This window comes from Sminthopsis crassicaudata, chromosome 3 (genome assembly GCF_048593235.1).
Source record: "Sminthopsis crassicaudata isolate SCR6 chromosome 3, ASM4859323v1, whole genome shotgun sequence".
NCBI lineage: Eukaryota > Metazoa > Chordata > Mammalia > Dasyuromorphia > Dasyuridae > Sminthopsis > Sminthopsis crassicaudata.
Window position 1 is genome coordinate 22765250 of NC_133619.1, and position 19533 is coordinate 22784782.

The 19533-nt window shown below is 33.4% G+C and overlaps 1 long non-coding RNA gene across 3 annotated transcripts in view; it reads left to right on the plus strand.

The window, feature by feature from the left end:
- Positions 1-17647, plus strand: part of LOC141560254 (uncharacterized) — a 186205-nt gene extending 168558 nt beyond the window's left edge. For all 3 annotated transcript variants that reach the window (XR_012487676.1, XR_012487678.1, XR_012487677.1), the window contains exons 5-6: positions 2377-2465; positions 16994-17647. This is a non-coding gene — a long non-coding RNA (uncharacterized LOC141560254). The remainder of the gene's footprint in view (positions 1-2376; positions 2466-16993) is intronic.
- The last annotated feature ends 1886 nt before the right edge of the window (positions 17648-19533 follow it).

Sequence of the window (19533 nt, forward strand, 5' to 3'; positions counted from 1 at the left end):
GCCTCCAAATTAACTCCTTAATGTTCTTCAGTATTATTTTTATTGACCACCCATCATCTCCCTCTAGATCTATATTAAGTCCTCTAGAACTTGTCTCTCACTGTCTCCTTTTCTTTTTCGTATACAAATCTTTGTGATGTTAAATATTTAATAATCAGCTCTTCAAAAGGAAAACAAAAGATATTTTCAGGACATACATTTAAGTTATACCTTCATTATTATAATTTTCTCTCTTACTTTCTAAATCTAGACAGTTAAAAAGATAAAGCTCTAATTAGCAGTGTTTGTCAATTTTCAAAGCATAAATTCTCTTGTAAGCCCTGAATCTGCCACAGGACTTCTAAGTAATTCTTAACTTTTTATTTCACCAAGCTCAAGCCACCTTAACTTAGACTTCCTTGCCTCTCCCTCCCCACTTTAACCTCAATAGATGACTGTTTTAACCATCTATCTTCCTATTCTTATGTAAAAACAAAACAAAACCCAAAGAGGATTTATTCCTTCTGTCTAAATCCACTCACACTCTAATTTAGCATCTTATTCCTTATTATCTGCTTAGGGCATTTGGTTCCAATTTTTTTTTCCTTTAGTATATTTGATCACTCTTTGCCTTCTGATGCCTTTCCTCTCTCCCTTAAGGACATACTAAGTTTCTCTGTCCCTCCTCGGTTTGATATATTTTTTTTTAAATCTTCATTTCATTATTGTGGATATTTTCTTCACCAATACAAATTTAAACTTGCCCTTAGATTTTTAGTCTCTGATTCATGTTTGTGATCTGCCTTACTTTTTTTTTTTTTTTTTTTTTTTTTTTTTTTATCTTACAGAGTGTTCCTCAAATGTTGGAGGCCTTCCACTAAGCCCATTTATGTGTATCCCAGGGGCACAATTGTACAACTTGTACTGTCCAGCTATTGTTTCCCATTCTTAATGGATGACCAGCCCACATGATTTCCCAGTTAATGCTGTTTTTCTTGATATTGTTCAATATGCAAGTCATCATAGAGAATATTCTGAATCCTATTAACAACCACATCAGTATTTTTCTTCTTTTAATTTAAGTAAAAAGTTTCATTCCTTTTAAATTATTTTATCCTTCTCCCCTTCACAATATCCTTGAAAAGACTATGCCCTAGGAATCTATTTTCTATTTGTTCTTTTTTTTTTTTTTTGACTGCCTGCCTACTAGTGACCCCAACACTTCAGTGAAGTTCTAATAAGCACAACTATCTCCTATCCAAATGAACAATTATTTCTCAGTCCTTTTAACCCCCTTATATTTCCCCCCTTGTTTACACATGTATGACCTTCAGGAATTGTCCTTCTTTCTCTTGCTTTGCATTTATGTTATGATTCTACTTTAACTCTGATTGCTAATTTTCAATCTCAATTGTTGTCTCTCCATTCTCCTGATTTAAACTTTTATGTGGATTGTAAAACTCACCTCATCAGCCTTTCATAATTTTCTTTCTGTATTTTTCTTTCTCAGGAATCATTTCTTATTTCATGGCATTAGATAATTCGTTGGGTACAAAATTTAACATCTATGACATTCTTTGTCCTATCTGTAATATTATTTATGGTACATCTTTACTTGAATACCACATATACTTATTTACTCTAGAATTTGTTTTATTTTGTGAAAATGGTTTTGAATTTTGTTGTCTTAGAAAAAATATATTAAGGGTTCCATTTTGTCTTAAGAATAAGTTAAAATTCCTCCACTCCTCTATTATTTAAAACCTTTCACAACCTGGATTTAAATTTCCCTCTTCTCCCCTTCTTCCTATAACACATAAAAAATTATGTACATATCTATATCTATATAAATATGTATATATACATATACATGATTTTTACTGTGAATTTAGTAATAAGCTTTTTAATATACTAGGAAGATGAAGAAAGAATTGTATGAAAAATGGAAAGTTGCTTTCAAATAATTACTTTTTGGTGGAGAGGCCCTTTTAGGATTATATTATTAGAGATAATCATTTGTTTCCTTTGAAAATATCTTATGGCATGGACTTGACCTTGGCTCCTTAAAGGTTTTATCAGTGGATCCTTGGAAGGTAAAGTTTCCAAGTAGAAGCCCACTAATAAATGATGTATTTGAAGTCTGAGAAATAACTTGGCTAAATTTGGAAAGGCTCATCATTGTTTTGGCTACAGTCTATTGCATTTTTCAACCTTAGCTATTCCTGAGGATATCTTTCATAACTCAGGGAGATCATTATCTGTAGTAGTGGAGAGACTACCCACTGATGAAATTATTACTCCTTGACTAAATAAGTTTTTTTTCCCTGTTTATTTTATTTTACTACAATGTATTTTATATAGGGAAGTCTCATTATGAAACTCCTTGCTTCTTTCTAGGTACCATTCCTGATTCCCTAGACTTATCCGTCATGAACCGACTTCACTCTGGAAGGTTCCTATACCCTTCCAATCTACTTCTACCATAGGTGAGTTCTTCATGAAACCTCTATTAATTTTTTCATTCCCTGTTGCCTTCCTCTACTCATTCCCAACTCTCTGGAATTTGCCACTCTGTCCATGTTCTTGTACTCTGACTTTTTTTTTCCCAGATAGCTATTATATGTTTCCTTCCCTGTTAGGGTGAATGTAAGTTGACTAAGACAGTGTTTTTTTTTTTTTTTTTTTGTTTTTTTTTTAACTTGTTTTTATAGTCCCAGGGTTTAGTATCATGCCTGCTTATTTCCTTGGCTACATATATTAGCAATGGTACTGTAACTCATGTTTTTAAATCAGGGGTTCTTGACCTGGGGTTCATAGATGAATTTTAGGGTGCCAGTAAACCTGGATGAGAAAATGATTACATACTCATTTTTACTCATCTCTAATTAAAATGTAAAATTTTTTAAACTATGAATTTGAAACAAAAATTCTCTGAGAAGGGGTCTATATGCTTCACAATACTACTAGAGTGATCACATACACACAATGTTAAGAACCTTTACTTTAGAGATTATCTAAGTAGTTAAAAAGGGCTAAATGTGATCTCTGAGAATAAAGCCATTCAAAAGACTAAATTCTTTTTTTCCTCATAATATTATTTGTACTGTTAAGGCATCTTCTTTTTACCTCTGAATAATGCAAGCCCAAGAGGGCACATAGCCAATTTTCTTTAGGCTTAATTACTCAAACTTACTTTATTCTCTGTGGGTTTGAGATCCTTTTCATTCCACTTTTTTTTCTGGCACTTTGAAGACTTTGCTTATATCATTACTCAGAGTTTAGCCCAGATTCTTCCTGCAGTGATTGACCTTCCAGAGCAGTCCCTTAATAGTAGAGATCCAGCCCCTAGAGCACAGTTAGATAAGCTATTTTGCATGTATTATGTTTTATGCTGGAGAACCCTGGCTTCAATTTTTTTTTTAATAAATTTTTTTAATTATAATATTTTTTGACAGTACATATGCATAGGTAATTTTTTTACAACATTATCCCTTTTACTCCCTTCAGTTCCGAGTTTTTCCCCTCCTTCCCTCCACCCCCTCGCCTAGATAGCAGGCATTCCCATACATATTAAATATGTTATAGTATATCCTAGGTACAATATATATGTGCAGAACCGAATTTTGTTGTTGTTGTTGCAAAGGAAGAATTGGATTAGGAAGGTAAAAATAGTCTGGGGAGAAAAACAAACAAAAAATGCTAAGTTTACACTCATTTCCCAGTGCTCCTTCTCTGGCTGTAGCTGATTCTGTCCATCACTGATCAATTGGAATTGGATTAGATCTTCTCTATGTTGAAGATATCCACTTCCATCAGCATACATCCTCGTACAGTATCATTGTTGAAGTGTATAATGATCTCCTAGTTCTGCTTGTTTCACTCAGCATCAGTTGATGTAAGTCTCTCCAAGCCTCTCTGTGTTCCTCCTATTGGTCATTTCTTACAGAACAATAATATTCCATAACATTCATACACCATAATTTACCCAACCATTCTCCAATTGATGGACATCTGTTCATTTTCCAGTTTCTTGGCTTCAAATTTGAACCTATTCAAGAAACGCTTTGTATATCAGAGCTGGGAAAGGCTTAGAGACAACCATTCATGAAATAGATAATGAAATTGAGACCCCAAATGGAGAATATACTTGTCAAAAATACCCAGGTAATCTCTCTCAGAGATAGCCTCTTAAATGGCAAAGTTTTGACCATTGTACTGCTCTACCTCTTGAATTAAGTTATGTTGTCTAGTCTACTCTTAATCAATCTATCAACATTCATCTGTGCAAAGACAAAGAATGCAAAGCATGACCACATGAAGAGAAATTTGTAACATTCTCTACTTCAAAGCTATTGGTATATGCTACTCTAATAAAAGGGGAGAGATGATGATTCCTCTTGGGATTGCTTTGCTGAGCTGGTAGAAATAGCAGTGAAAGTTCAGGATTTCATCAATGCTAACCATTTAGGGCAAGATTTAAATAACAGACTCAGGCACAGTGATAAATGGAAGGTTTTTTTTTGTTTGTTTGTTTGTTTTGTTTTGTTTTGTTTTTTTTGTTTGTTTTGTTTTGTTTTTTTGTTTTTTTGTTTTTGTTTTTGTTTTTTTAGTTGAGATTTAAAAAAAAAACAAGGATAAGATATATGATGTGCTCTGTTGGTGACAGTCAGAATGTGTGTGTATGTGAGAGCAAAAGAGAGAGGAAAAAAAGAAAGAGAAAGAAAGAGAGAGCGAAAAACAGAGACAGAGAGAAAGACAGATAAACGAAACACAGAGACAGAGATAACAAAGAGATAGAGAGGAAAAGGGAGATAGAGAAGGAGATCACACTGAAATCCTAATTTCCAAAGGAGGAACAGATATTTTTTTCTTATGCTTAATTATACATTGCATTTTGCAATCCTCTACATAGTGTAAACTCCTTCACTTCCATTCTTTTTAAAAGAAGTATTTTTTTTTTTTTAATTATCAAATCTTTCCACAGTTCCTCATAGGTATTAGCTACTTAAACATTTATTCTTGTTTGGTTGAATTAACTGCTGTAAATGATATGACAAAAAGTCAAAGGGAGCCATAGTTAATAATAAAGAAGGCCAATTGATAAAAACATACATGAACTTTTCATATTCAGTCATTAATTGTGCCTCATCCAGTTTAAAACTACCTTTATTTGGCAAAAGTGTAATATAAGTAGATGACTCAGGTGAGATGCTCTATTCAAGTCCCAGATCTCTAGCTGCTTTTAAAAAGGGATATTTCAAATTAGTGGATCTGAGCTGGAACTGTCATCTACTTTCCCAGCCACCTTCTGACCTTTTTTCCCTTTCCTTGTCCATGGGCTGTCATTATTCTAATCAATCAAGTTTGAAAATGAGGTTCTTTTGGATTCCTTTGTTTCCTTTAATTCCTGTAATCTAACAGCCATTTATTCAACAATTATTGTTGTTATTCCTTTTGTAATGACTTTAAATGTTTTTGATCACTTCCTTTCTGTTTCACCTCTCAAATCCTAGTCTAAGTCTTTAATTGTCTTCTAATTTATTCTCTGCCACCCAGATTTAAGACTTTTCTTTTTTGCTTTCACTTTATTTGCATTCCTTTTTTATTGTCACTCTCTATTCTCAAACAAACCAAAAAATCTTTTTAGGGGATGATTCTCCAGGCCTTAGGTTTTAACCTCACTTACAAACAGTCACTCAATCCTGGCTATTCTTCCCTTATCATGCCATAAGTAGGCATAATTATATTTTACTGTAAGAAAATAGGAATGGCTAAAATGATTAGTCATGGGATACCTATTGCCATTCTCATCAAAGAGAATCCTCAGATAGGCAACAGATTTTTGAGAGCAAATTAAGAGATCAGTTTCAATTTTATTAAAGGTAAATTACCAGTGGCAATGAGGCAATTGCTTATGTGAACTTGGCAGATCATGTCATCCAAAGATCCAAAACTATTGTTGAAAAGAAAATTCTTCATTTAGGCTTTTCATCCTGATTAATGAGGCAAAACTGGACAAAGAGAATTAAAATTTTTTATAAATATATCAATGTGACAAAACATTGATGGGCTGATCATTGGGGATTAGCAATAGCCTCAGGCTTTTATTGGGTACTTTAAAGCCAATTCAAATAGTTCCAGTTTAGCCAAAGAGACCTGTCCCTTGAATATCAGTTCCTCCTTAAAGTAGTAAGGATTTGACAAATTACAATTAGGAATAAATTGAGGAGAGTAACAAATAGCATATTATATTAAAAAAAGCTGCAGATTTGGTGTTGCTTCTCTAGCACAGATTGACAAACAGGACTGGGAATGAGTAAACCTAACTTTCAAATCATAATCTTTGAAGTCATTTTCCTTTGGAGGACAGAGACCCCATGGAAGTTGTGCTCATTCTGTTCCATTATTCAAGGTCAAGTCTCGTTTTGGGATATTTTGCAATCTACATATCCTCTTTCCATTTGGGTCACATAAATCTTCACTATAGCAAAGTTTAGGATATTTTATAATTATGAAGAAAACTAATTCATCTTAAAGGATTCAGATAAATGTGTCTCCCCATGTAATCATGAAAGTCCCTTTCAACTGTCATTTTATCAGAAGTCGATTCTAGCATACAAAATACCCTTGTAATTGGATGTTCCTAAAGATGAGGAAAAGTAAAGATGGCTTCTTATACTTTTCTTTAGAAAAGGTTTCTTTAAAAAAATGAATCATCTCCCAAAGCATTGATAAGTATATAGGAATAGTGAATGAAGGGTTCATAATGAAAATGAAATTAGGACAACCTTAGAAATATTCTTCAAAACTTTATAGTAGCTGAATCTCCAGAAATTAGTGGGTACATCATCTCTCAAGTTCTTCCTGGATAACCCTGAAAATTTAGGAAGTATCTTTCTGATACTTTTAATATCTATAAATTATGGATCTCTACCTCTCAGGATTGTCAGCTGTAATCAATTAGTCATCCATACCTAATTACCCATTAATAAGGAGTAATAGTTAAAAATAGTATAATGATGACAATTGGTAAAAAACAAAACCAAAAAAAAATATCCTGGCAAAGGTCTGTAACACACTTGCATATCAGTACATACAGGAGCTAGATAAAAGTAGAGCTAGGTAAAAGTGAGGACTTGGGTCAAAAGTGTAATTCACAGTATCTGCTTGCTGGAAGTTATTTTCTCCACTTTCTGCAAGGTACTCATTAAATTTTTTTCTGCCATGATGTAATATTTCTCCTGGGCTCCTTATTGTATCTGAAAGTTGTCTTTCCTCATTTTGTTTTGTTTTTAGCCTCAGAAAAAAATTGTTACTATTTTCATCTCAGAGATACTGTTAGGATGTTAATGAAATTTCTTTTCTTACCTGAGGCAATTGGGTTTAAGTGACTTGCCCAGGGTCACACAGCTAGGAAGAGATACGTGTCCGAGACCAGATTTGCACTCAGTTCCTCCTGATTTCAGGGCTAGTATTCTATCCACTGTGCCACCTAGCTGCCCCTAAAATTTCTTTATCCTCAGTTCCTTTGAAGTTCATTAGATCAGGCCAAGGAATGGAATTCATGACAGACTGAGAGGGAGGTTTAACTGATATCTTCTCACTTGCTTAATTGGAAAGTTTATACCCAAAAATGTTGGATATTTCAATCACTGAATTCTAAACTCTAAAATCCATCATGTTTCTGATTTCCTATTCCAACACGAATACATTTCCCCAACAAGGTCACTTCTTTTTGTCTAACAGATTTCAAGGACTTAAAAAGTGATCATGGACTTTTATCACTTACTCTAAACTCTGATTGTCAGATTGAATAGAAATTTCTAGACTTTGTTCATACATAGTTCGTAATTTTGATTGATTGATTGCTCTTATCTGACTAAGGTTTAGGACATAGCATCTTGTCATGAAAGCAAAGTGGAATGAATTGATTGATTGATTCAATTGATCCATCTTCCACCTCTCCACATGAAAAATACATTAATACCCACTGTGAACAATAATCTCCAGTGCTTCTCACTATTATTTCTTGACCAGCAAATTAATGGAAGGTCCTCTCTTTGGCAGTAGAGTATTCTTACATCTTACAGTGAGTAGATTATCTCATTGGATTTTCACAACAATCTTTAGTTAAGAAGGGTATGTATCTTACAAATGAGGAAAATAACATAAGAGCCCAAGTAACCTGCACAAATCACATTATTAGTATACAATCAAGCAGGTACTGAACACAGTTTTTCTAGACCCAAGTTTAATGATATACTATGATATCTTTTATGCATTTAATGAGATGAAGAAGTTATAGAATGAAATATGAATCATGAAAATCATCCTAAGAATATAAATCGCTATACTGCAATATTAGAAAATTCTTCCAATATTCTATTTTTTCTTCCATACCTTCTCTTATTGCTAATTTTCATTTTCTTTGCTCTCTTCATTTCCTTCTACCAGAATAAGATAAAGAGAATCCTTAGGTAAAGACTGACATTACAAACGCTCTCTCTACTTTTTTTAGTTATCTCTTTCTAAAACTCTACTGTATCCCTACTGATCATTTGTGCTTATGAAATCTGTGAGACTGAAGGCATATAAGCATGGGCCTCTCATGTTGGATATAAGTCCTAGAACAAAGGTCTTTCATTTTTTTTTTTTTTTTTTTTTTTTTATTTAAGATTTTTTTTTTATTTTATTTTATTTTATAATTATAACATTTTTTGACAGTACATATGCATGGGTAATTTTTTACAACATTATCCCTTGCACTTACTTCTATTCAGATTTTTTCCCTTCCTCCCCCAACCCCCTCCCCCTGATGGCAAGCAGTCTTATATATGTTAAATATATTACAGTATAATTTAGATACAGTATATGTGTGTAGAACCGAATTTTTTGTTGCACAGGAAGAATTGGATTCAGAAGGTAAAAATAACAGTTTACATTCATTTCCCAGTCCTTTTCTGGATGTAGCTGGTTCTGTCCATCATTAATCAATTGGAATTGGATTAGCTCTTCTCTATGTTGAAGAAATCCACTTCCATCAGCATACATCCTCGTACAGTATCATTGTTGAAGTGTATAATGATCTTCTGGTTCTGCTCGTTTCACTCAGCATCAGTTGATGTAAGTCTCTCCAAGCCTCTCTGTATTTCTCCTGTTGGTCATTTCTTATAGAACAATAATATTCCATAACAATCATATACCATAGTTTACCCAACCATTCTCCAATTGATGGACATCCATTCATCTTCCAGCTTCTAGCCACTATGAAAAGGGCTGCCACAAACATTTTGGCACATACAGGACCCTTTCCCTTCTCTAGTAGTTCCTTGGGGTATAAGCCCAGTAGTAGTATGGCTGGGTCAAAGGGTATGCACATTTTGATAACTTTTTGGGCATAATTCCAGATTGCTCTCCAGAATGGTTGGATTCTTTCACAACTCCACCAACAATGCATCAGTGTCCCAGTTTTCCCACAGCCCCTCCAACATTCATCGTTATTTGTTCCTGTCATTTTAGCCAATCTGACAGGTGTGTAATGATACCTCAGAGTTGTCTTAATTTGCATTTCTCTGATCAATAGTGATTTGGAACACTCTTTCATATGAGTGGAAATAGTTTTAATTTCATCATCTGAAAATTGTCTGTTCATATCCTTTGACCATTTATCAATTGGAGAATGGCTTGATTTCTTATAAATTAAAGTCAATTCTCTGTATATTTTGGAGATGAGGCCTTTATCAGAACCTTTAACTGTAAAAATTTTTTCCCAATTTGTTACTTCCCTTCTAATCTTGTTTGCATTAGTTTTGTTTGTGCAGAAACTTTTTAATTTGGTGTAATCAAAATGTTCTATTTTGTGATCAATAATGGTCTCTAGTTCTCCCTTGGACACAAACTCCTTCCTCCTCCACAAGTCTGAGAGGTAAACCATCCCATGTTCCTCCAATTTATTTATGATTTCGTTCTTTATGCCTAAATCTTGGACCCATTTTGATCTAATCTTAGTATGTGGTGTTAAATGTGGGTCCATGCCTAGTTTCTGCCATACTAATTTCCAGTTTTCCCAGCAGTTTTTGTTAAATAATGAATTCTTATCCCAAAATTTGGGATCTTTGGGTTTGTCAAAGATTAGATTGCTATTTTTATTCACTATCTTGCCCTGTGAACCTAACCTATGCCACTGATCAACTAGTCTATTTCTTAGCCAATACCAAATGGTTTTGGTGACTGTTGCTTTATAATATAGCTTTAAATCAGGTACACTTAGACCACCTTCCTCTGACTTTTTTTTCATTAGTTCCCTTGCAATTCTCGACCTTTTATTCTTCCATATGAATTTTGTTGTTATTTTTTCTAGGTCATTAAAATAGTTTCTTGGGAGTCTGATTGGTATAGCACTAAATAAATAGATTAGTTTGGGGAGTATTGTCATCTTTATTTTATTCGCTCGGCCTATCCAAGAACATTGAATGTCTTTCCAATTATTTAAATCTGACTTTATTTTTGTGGCAAGTGTTTTGTAATTTTGCTCATATAATTCCTGACTCTCCTTTGGTAGATATATTCCCAAATATTTGATACTATCGACTGTTATTTTGAATGGAATTTCTCTTTGTATCTCTTGCTGTTGGATTGTGTTGGTAATGTATAAAAATCCTGAGGATTTATGTGGATTTATTTTGTATCCTGCGACTTTGCTAAAATTCTGAATTATTTCTAATAGCTTTTTAGCAGAGTCTTTGGGGTTCTCTAAGTATACCATCATGTCATCTGCGAAAAGTGACAATTTGATTTCTTCATTTCCTACTCTAATTCCTTGGATCTCTTTCTCGGCTCTTATTGCCAAGGCTAGAGTTTCTAGTACTATATTGAATAGTAATGGTGATAGTGGGCAACCTTGTTTCACTCCTGATCTTACAGGGAAAGGTTCTAGTTTATCACCATTACATATGATGTTTACTGAAGGTTTTAAATATATACTCCTTATTATTTTAAGGAATAGTCCATTTATTCCTATACTCTCAAGCGTTTTTAGTAGGAATGGATGTTGGATTTTATCAAATGCCTTTTCTGCATCTATTGAGATGATCATATGGTTTTTATTAATTTGATTATTAATATGGTCAATTATACTAATAGTTTTCCTAATATTAAACCAGCCCTGCATTCCTGGTATAAATCCCACTTGGTCATAGTGTATTATCCTGGGGATGATTTTCTGAAGTCTATTTGCTAATATCTTATTTAAGATTTTAGCATCAATATTCATTAAGGAAATTGGTCTATAGTTTTCTTTCTCAGTTTTCGATCTACCTGGTTTAGGTATCAGTACCATGTCTGTGTCATAGAATTAGTCCTTCTAACCATAAATGTGAATGGGGCAAACTGCCTCATAAAGAGGAAGCAGTTAGCAGACTGGATTAAAAGTCAGAATCCTACTATATGTTGTTTACAGGAAACACACCTGAAACAGGATGAGACATTCAAACTAAAAGTAAAAGGGTGGAGCAGAATCTATTATGCTTCAGGCAAAACCAAAAAAGCAGGAGTAGCCATCCTCATCTCTGATCAAGCAAAAACAAAAATTGATCTAATTAAAAGAGATAAGGAAGGGCATTATATCCTGCTAAAGGGAAGCATCAATAGTGAAGCAGTATCAATATTAAACATGTATGCACCAAGTGGTGCAGCATCTAAATTCTTAAAAGAGAAATTAAGAGAGCTGCAAGAGGAAATAGATAGCAAAACTATAATAGCGGGAGATCTCAACCTTGCACTCTCAGAATTAGATAAATCAAACCACAAAATAAATAAGAAAGAAGTCAAAGAGGTAAATAGAATACTAGAAAAGTTTGATATGATAGATCTTTGGCGAAAGCTAAATGGAGACAGAAAGGAATATACTTTCTTCTCAGCAGTTCATGGAACCTATACAAAAATTGATCATATACTAGGGCATAAAAACCTCAAAATCAAATGCAGTAAGGCAGAAATAGTAAATGCATCCTTTTCAGACCATAATGCAATCAAAATAACATTTAATAAAAAGCCAGGGGAAAATAGACCAAAAAATAACTGGAAACTAAATAATCTTATACTAAAGAATGATTGGGTAATCATAGACATAATTAATAACTTCACCCAAGAAAATGACAATAATGAGACATCATACCAAAATGTGTGGGATACAGCCAAAGCAGTAATTAGGGGAAGTTTTATATCTCTACAGGCCTACCTGCATAAAATAGAGAAAGAGAGGGCCAACGAATTGGGTTTACAACTAAAATTGCTAGAAAAGGAACAAATTAAAAACCCCCAGATAAACAAAAAACTTGAAATTCAAAAAATAAAAGGTGAGATTAATAAAATTGAAAGTAAAAAAACTATTGAATTAATTAATAAAACTAAGAGTTGGTTTTATGAAAAAACCAACAAAATAGACAAACCCTTAGTAAACCTGATTAAAAAAAGGAAAGAGAAAAAGCAAATTGATAGTCTTGAAAATGAAAAGGGTGAACTCACCACTAATGAAGAGGAAATTAGAACAATAGTTAGGAGCTACTTTGCTCAACTTTATGCCGATAAATTCGATAACTTAAATGAAATGGAAGAATACCTTCAAAAATATAGCTTGCCCAGATTAACAGAGGAAGAAGTAAGTAGTTTAAATAGTCCCATCTCAGAAAAAGAAATAGACCAAGCTATTAACCAACTTCCTAAGAAAAAGTCCCCAGGACCAGATGGATTTACAGGTGAATTCTACCAAACATTTAAAAAACAACTAACTCCAATGCTATGTAAACTATTTGAAAAAATAGGGATTGAAGGAGTCCTACCAAATTCCTTCTATGACAAAGGTCTTTCATTTTTAAGAACATTGCCTATCATATGTTTGTCCTAATTGACTAATTCTTTAAATCTTCAGAAAAAGTCATAATGTTGTAAGTTTCCTTAAGGTCATTTATTTATTTATTTATTTATTTGTTTTACATATATCTGACAGAAAGTAGGCGCTTAATACTGATTTGCCACCCATCCTCCACTGAAAGAACTTCACTTATTGAAACCCACTGCCTTTCAAAGCACATTATTCTCTTGTAGGCCATATCTAAGTGTTGGCAAATTTTATTTTCCCAATAACCCCAAATATGCCTCTTGGCATCTTCTATGAATATCTGCCTTCTGAGAAATAGTCAGGACAAGTTTTATTTTTTATCCATATTGTAGCTCTCCTTATTTCACACTACTTTGTTAACACTGGTTCTTCTCTCCTTGGGGCTAGATAACTAATTGTTATGCTTTGCTTTTCTATGATTTGGTCTCTAATCTTTTCACTATCCTAATCAACTTTCTAAGGATGAACTCTTAATTGTTACTTTCCTTCTTGAAATGAAGAAGGCTCTTAATCTTAGAGCAGTCAATTTTTAAAAATTGATAACTGAATTTATACACACATATTTGGGTTTTGTTTATGATCCCATTTTATTTTATGCATTTGAAAACAATTCTGAGAATGGGTCCACAGGCTACATCAAAAGAAGGGGGATTATGATATAAAGAAAAAATATGGGGGCAACTAGGTAGATCAGTGGATAGAGCACCAGCCTTGAATTCAGGAGGACCTGAGTTCAAATCTGGTCTCAGACACTTAACACTTCCTGGCTGTGTGACTCTGGGCAAGTCACTTAACCCCAGCCTCAGGGGGAAAAAAAGAGAAAAAGAAAAGAAAAAATATGATCTGAAACCTCTACTGTAGATCATTTTTCTTCAGGGATGACTACAATGTAATTGTCATCATCTTCCTTGTTCTGGGCACTATGCATTTCATAATGCAACATAGAAAGGTTTTTTTTTTTTTTTTTTTCTATTTTAGCTGTCATAATACACTGCTGAATTGAATAATTATTGCCTCTAGAGTTCATCAAAATCTCCAGATATTTTTCTTTCTTTCCATTAACATAAGAGAAGAAGAAAAATATTAATAATAAACAATAGTAATAATTATAAAAACAATCCTATGATCCGCTTAATACTTCTGTTCTACTACCATTTTTTGAAAAACATTTAGTAAAGTGATTCTTTCAAGGAAAACATTTGAATTGCGGTTAGATTTCTTTTTTTGGTCATTTTTTTACTTTTTGTTTTTCCTCCTTTTCTTTCCCTTAATTTTTACTTGAAATACACTTGCACAGAATTCCAATTCAAGCTCATTCTGCACTTTTCCTAAACAATAGTAGAAATGAAATATAATGTATAGCTAGCATAATATAATTGGCAGGACACAATTATATTTTGCTTGCAAATATAAAGTTTGCATGCACAACAGATGGTTGCCACTTTTTTTTTTTTACTACTGTAATTATTTAAAATTTAATGATTTTTAAAAATGTCTTTCCATGATTTTCATTAGTAGGAAGCTGTTTAGCTCTGAATTCAACCATAAATAAGTAGTTTCCTGAAACTAGAGAGGAGAAGTTAAGTAATTAGTAACATGAGTATTGCCTCATTTGGTAACTGAGGAAAAGACAATTCATTTTCAGTCTGTCTCTGAAAGAAATAGAAGTCAGTAGCCTCTGATCCTAGTCATGGCCCAAACCAGACCCTGTATTGAACACCACAATTGAACATTTACCTTAATTGCAACTAGCCAGGAAATCTTTTGAAAATCCTGCACCACACTGAGGACAAAGTAAACACATAAATTATAATGTTAGTGGTGATGTACAGAAATTGCTACTTCTGCTAGATCTGTAACACATACAAAGACATGTACATTCTTTCCCACAGGAAAGGTGTGTTAACCTTTATAGACTATGTGTTTGCATAATAAAATTTGGAAATAGAAAACTTTGGTAAAATAATAAATTGGGGACAGAGTGAAATTTCAATATCCTTAAATTGATTAAACGACTTCTCATTTAACCAATACCTATTTCATTATGTTGAGGTTGTTGCTGTTGATGTTACTGCTGCTGCTGTTATTCCTTCAACTCTAGTGATAACTTATTTGGTGATTGCAAAATTTCCTTTGAAATGATGACTAGAAGACTAATGGTGATTTATTTTAAAAGGTACTAAAATAGGGTGGGATTAGAAGAGTAGATATAATGAATTAGAATTGGGGCACTTATAATCAATTATATAATGTAATGGTAGGCATAGATTTTACCTTTCCATTTTTGTGAAAATCTTTTCAAAGGGATAGAAAAGTAGAGAATCTAGTCTTCCCTATTTAACTAATAAATATGGGGTGAGCCTTTGGGTCCTCTTTATTTTCTCCTTTAGGATTCATTTTCTGCATTCCTCTTAAAGAAGTCAAATTCACAATGATCTATTTTGTTATCTCTCCAGAAGTGATTTTCCCCACTCCACTAGTTACAACAGCAGTTGCTTCTGCAAAACTCTCCATCAGCAATCCTTACTCCCCTAGAGGCAGAGTATAAGGAAGGCAGGTATTGATCAATTGCACACAGGGTTCACTCATCCAGGAAAGCAAAGCTTTGTAGACCTGGGCAGATGGGAGAAGCCATTACTAGGACTAATGATTTCCTGCCCTTTCATATACAATAGGCTTAGCCATTTTTCCAGAAAAATACTCTTTTGAAGCATATTTAAATATAATAAAGTACATCTCATCTTGCTTGTGGAATGGACCTACTGATCATTTTGAATAGTGTTCCGCGCATTATCCTTCTGTAGATCTTATTGCCAACAACTTCTTCTGTGTAACCAACAGTGAAAATGACACCATTTACTTGACCCTGTGTTGAGTTCTGTACCTTTGTAGACAGGTGTTTCCAGTGGAAGTGAAGAGGAAAGGTTTCACCAGTGACAACACTAAAGACTAGAGAAATGTGGTTATGGGCTTTTAGACACATAGTCAAGCCTTCAATTAGGGCATTCTGACTCAAAACCTAGTATATCACCTTGACTACCCTAAAACCTATACGTTGCTATAGATAGTTGATTCCCAAGAATTCACTAAATACTTTTTTATGGTTGAGTAGGTTTCCCTATTCAAATCTTCCCTGTCCCCTATTCTCTATTCACTACCCAAAGTGAGATATTGTCTATCTTCAAACAATTCTACTTAGGGGGCTACAAAAAACATATGAAGATGTGGGAAAAGAGAGCTTTGGTTTAAGAATTCTTCAGTGTGCAAGGAGGACAAGTATATTATCTTACCCAACCTCCATTATTATAGGTTTCATTGTTCCTAAGCAAGAGGTGGGAAACTAGATTCTAAGTCAAGGAATCCTACACTATGATGGCAGCTCTAGTACTAGATCCCCACACTGATCAACCCTTAAAAAGTTTTTTATTGAAACGCAATGATTTTAATTGAATTGATTTGAAATAGACAAGGGGAAGGGAATGAGAATAATATGATGGAAAAGATCATAGGATTTTTTGAGCAGGATGGGACATGAGATCACCTTATCAAATCATCTTAATAGATAAACTGACTTCAGAGAAACTGAATTGTTTCATTAATGACATATAGTTGAATATTTGAAAGTAAAACCCAGATTTTCTAATACTTAGGCAAGTGTTGTGTCCAGGACATTAAATTCCTGGACATGAATTCATTCTACTTTGCTTTGAAATCCTACTGAGTGCTTATAATGTGCTGGAGGTAAGAGCAGGGCTTCAAATTTAGAAATCTGGTTTCTCCTACTGATTCTAGGATACTGGATACCAGATCTCTATGTGTCTCAGATTTCTTCTTTTATAAAATGAAAAGGAGGGTTGGACTTGTAACTAGCAAATTTCTAATATTTCTCTAAGTGAATGGATTCCTTGTTTTGTAGGGATTTCATTTGTTGCCCCCAAGTAACTATAAGGGAGGAATTTTACTTGTAATAGACTCTGTAAGTAAATGTTTATCATTGTTTAGCAAGCCTATAAAAGATTTTGTAAATTGGCTTTGCCTTATTGATCATTATCTTTCAAAGTCCCTGTTATAATTAAAAGCAAATTAAAGCTGATGATTGCTAATGTGACATTTTAGGGCTGGCTCAGTGGAAATGGAATGGCATTGTCTTTCTGAAGTCCAAAACCATCACCAATCCAATTCCAAAGTACTGCAGTGGTAATTGAAAGCAGAGGATGTTGCTTCAGCAGAATTGAAGATGGAGAGTGAAAGGAGAAGACGTCAAAATGCAGCAAAACTTACAGCACTTCCTTTCCAAATTCTGGACAGATCGAACATTGTCACTGTCTAACCAGTGGAGATGGTCCAAAGGATGCAGATACTGAAGAAAGACCTTCAAATGTATCTTTGCTGAAAAAAATCTCCCACAACAGAAGGACTAATGTGTGTTTGACTTTTTCTTTCATCACAAGTTTTTAGATTCATTTATATTCTTGGATAATTCAAGGGTCCGTATCACTGGGTAGCTTATAAAATTAGTTACAATGTACAGATTTGGCTATGTGAGGAAGGTTTTATAAGCTAGGCTGGGACATTCAGTGCAGCATATCTGAGACCAGAATGGAGCCCAAGAGGATAACATTTCAGCATGGTTTTCAGAGTAACTGGGTTTGAAATTCTTGTAATAGTTTATAGGACTTGTTTGTCTAGCTGTTTGTATAACACAAGGAAAATTTCCCTTTTCTTGCATGTATAGAACCTAGCAATAAACCTTCTTTTAAAGACATAAAATGAATTTGAGTTTTTATTCCCTTAAAGCCCAAAAAGGTGAAACATCCCAAGCTCAAATTTGCTGTTATCAAGAAATCGTATTTCAAAGCTCGGTTTACTTTCCCTGATCACTGTTAAAAAGCAGCAATTTTTACAACAGATGGAAACAACTCAGCACATACTTGTTTCTCAGAGAAGCTTTTTTCATGAAGAATCTAAATGGATGATGGGAAAAAAACCCATTTCATCAAAATAACGTGTGCCCCCAAATTTTCTTTTCTTTTTTTCTTGTCAACTTTACACGTTTATGAAACATGTGTAAAAACTTCAAATTACGAAACTGTCAATAAAAATAAACATTTATAAGTCAAATTACTGTTTTGAGCCAGAATTTATCATAGCCAACTAGGCTATAATGGCAAATGTAGAAATTCCTGGCCTTGAAGAAATTATAGTCTATTAAGGAAAAAACATATATTCAGAATGTGAGTTCTCTGAGAGAATCTTTGAGAGAATTTGGATATCTTAATTTTTCATTTGAATCATAAGGGCTTAGAATAATGCATTGTATTTAATAAGCATTTAATTATTAATTAATGAACACATATAAGTAGATTTATTATGTATATAGACTAGATACAAAGTAGTTCAAAAGCAGTTTGTGTAGGCACTTTGGGAATCAGGAAATACCTGATGCAGGACACAGCACTTGATCTGAACTTTGTAGGAAGTTAGAGTTTGGGGGGAAAAATTACTTGCAAGTGAATCCAGACTTTGTAGAGAGCATAGGCAAAGTCATGGAGTTTGGAAGCAGTGTATTATTTTTGAGGCAAAACCAATAGACCAGTTTCACCTGACTGAAGCATATGTGAAAGAATGTTAGGTGTTTTAAGTATAGAAGGATAATTATTGTTACATTAGTTATGTTTAATTCTTTACAACCCCATTTTGAGGTTTTTCTAGCAAAGAAACTAGAGAGGTTTTCCATTTCCTTCTCCATTTAATATTATAGCTAGAGAAACTGAAGCAAATAAAGTGACTTTATCAAAGATCACACTAATAATAAGCATCTGAAGCTGGATTTGAACTCATGAATCTAAATGTAATGTTCTTTCTGCTGTACCACTTAGCTGCCCTGGATGGGAAGAGTAGAGCTACATAATGAAGAACTGTATTAAATGAAATAGAGATTTTTTTTTAATTTTAGAAGCTATTATATTTTCTTATATAGAAGGATGACATGACCACATCTGAATGATCCATGACTATAGATTTAGATTTGGTTGGAGCATTAAAAATTATTTCATCCAGATTATTTTTTTTTATTATTTTTTTTTACAACAAGGTAACTGAGATCCAGCAAGGCTCAATAACTGCCCCTTTCACATAAGAAGTGAGTAGAACTAACCACAATCATTTATGCTAATAGAATCAGCATTGATCTTCCCCATTAAAAAGTTTAATTCCTGAAATTTGTGAAAATGATGATTTAGTAATGCTCTTCATAGTCACGTCTATCATAGGCAAATTTTATTAGAACCACCACCACTAAGCTCCTCCCCATCTAAATCATGTCATCTAAATAACTGTCATTCAAATCATAGTCCTTTTCATATGTTAATCATAATATAAGAACTATTGCTGCTTAGCTTTACACATTCTTGGCAATTAGCATTTTTAACATCTCAAAGTCACTATAATATGTGTTTTATTTTGGGGAAAGGAAAAAGTAATATAATATATATGCACATAAATATATATATACATATGCATACATACATCTATCTACATATCTATATCTATATCTGTCTCTCTCTCTCTCTCTCTCTCTCTCTCTCTATATATATATATATATATATATATATATATATATATATATATATTTATAAATTTTTTTTTTGGAGGGA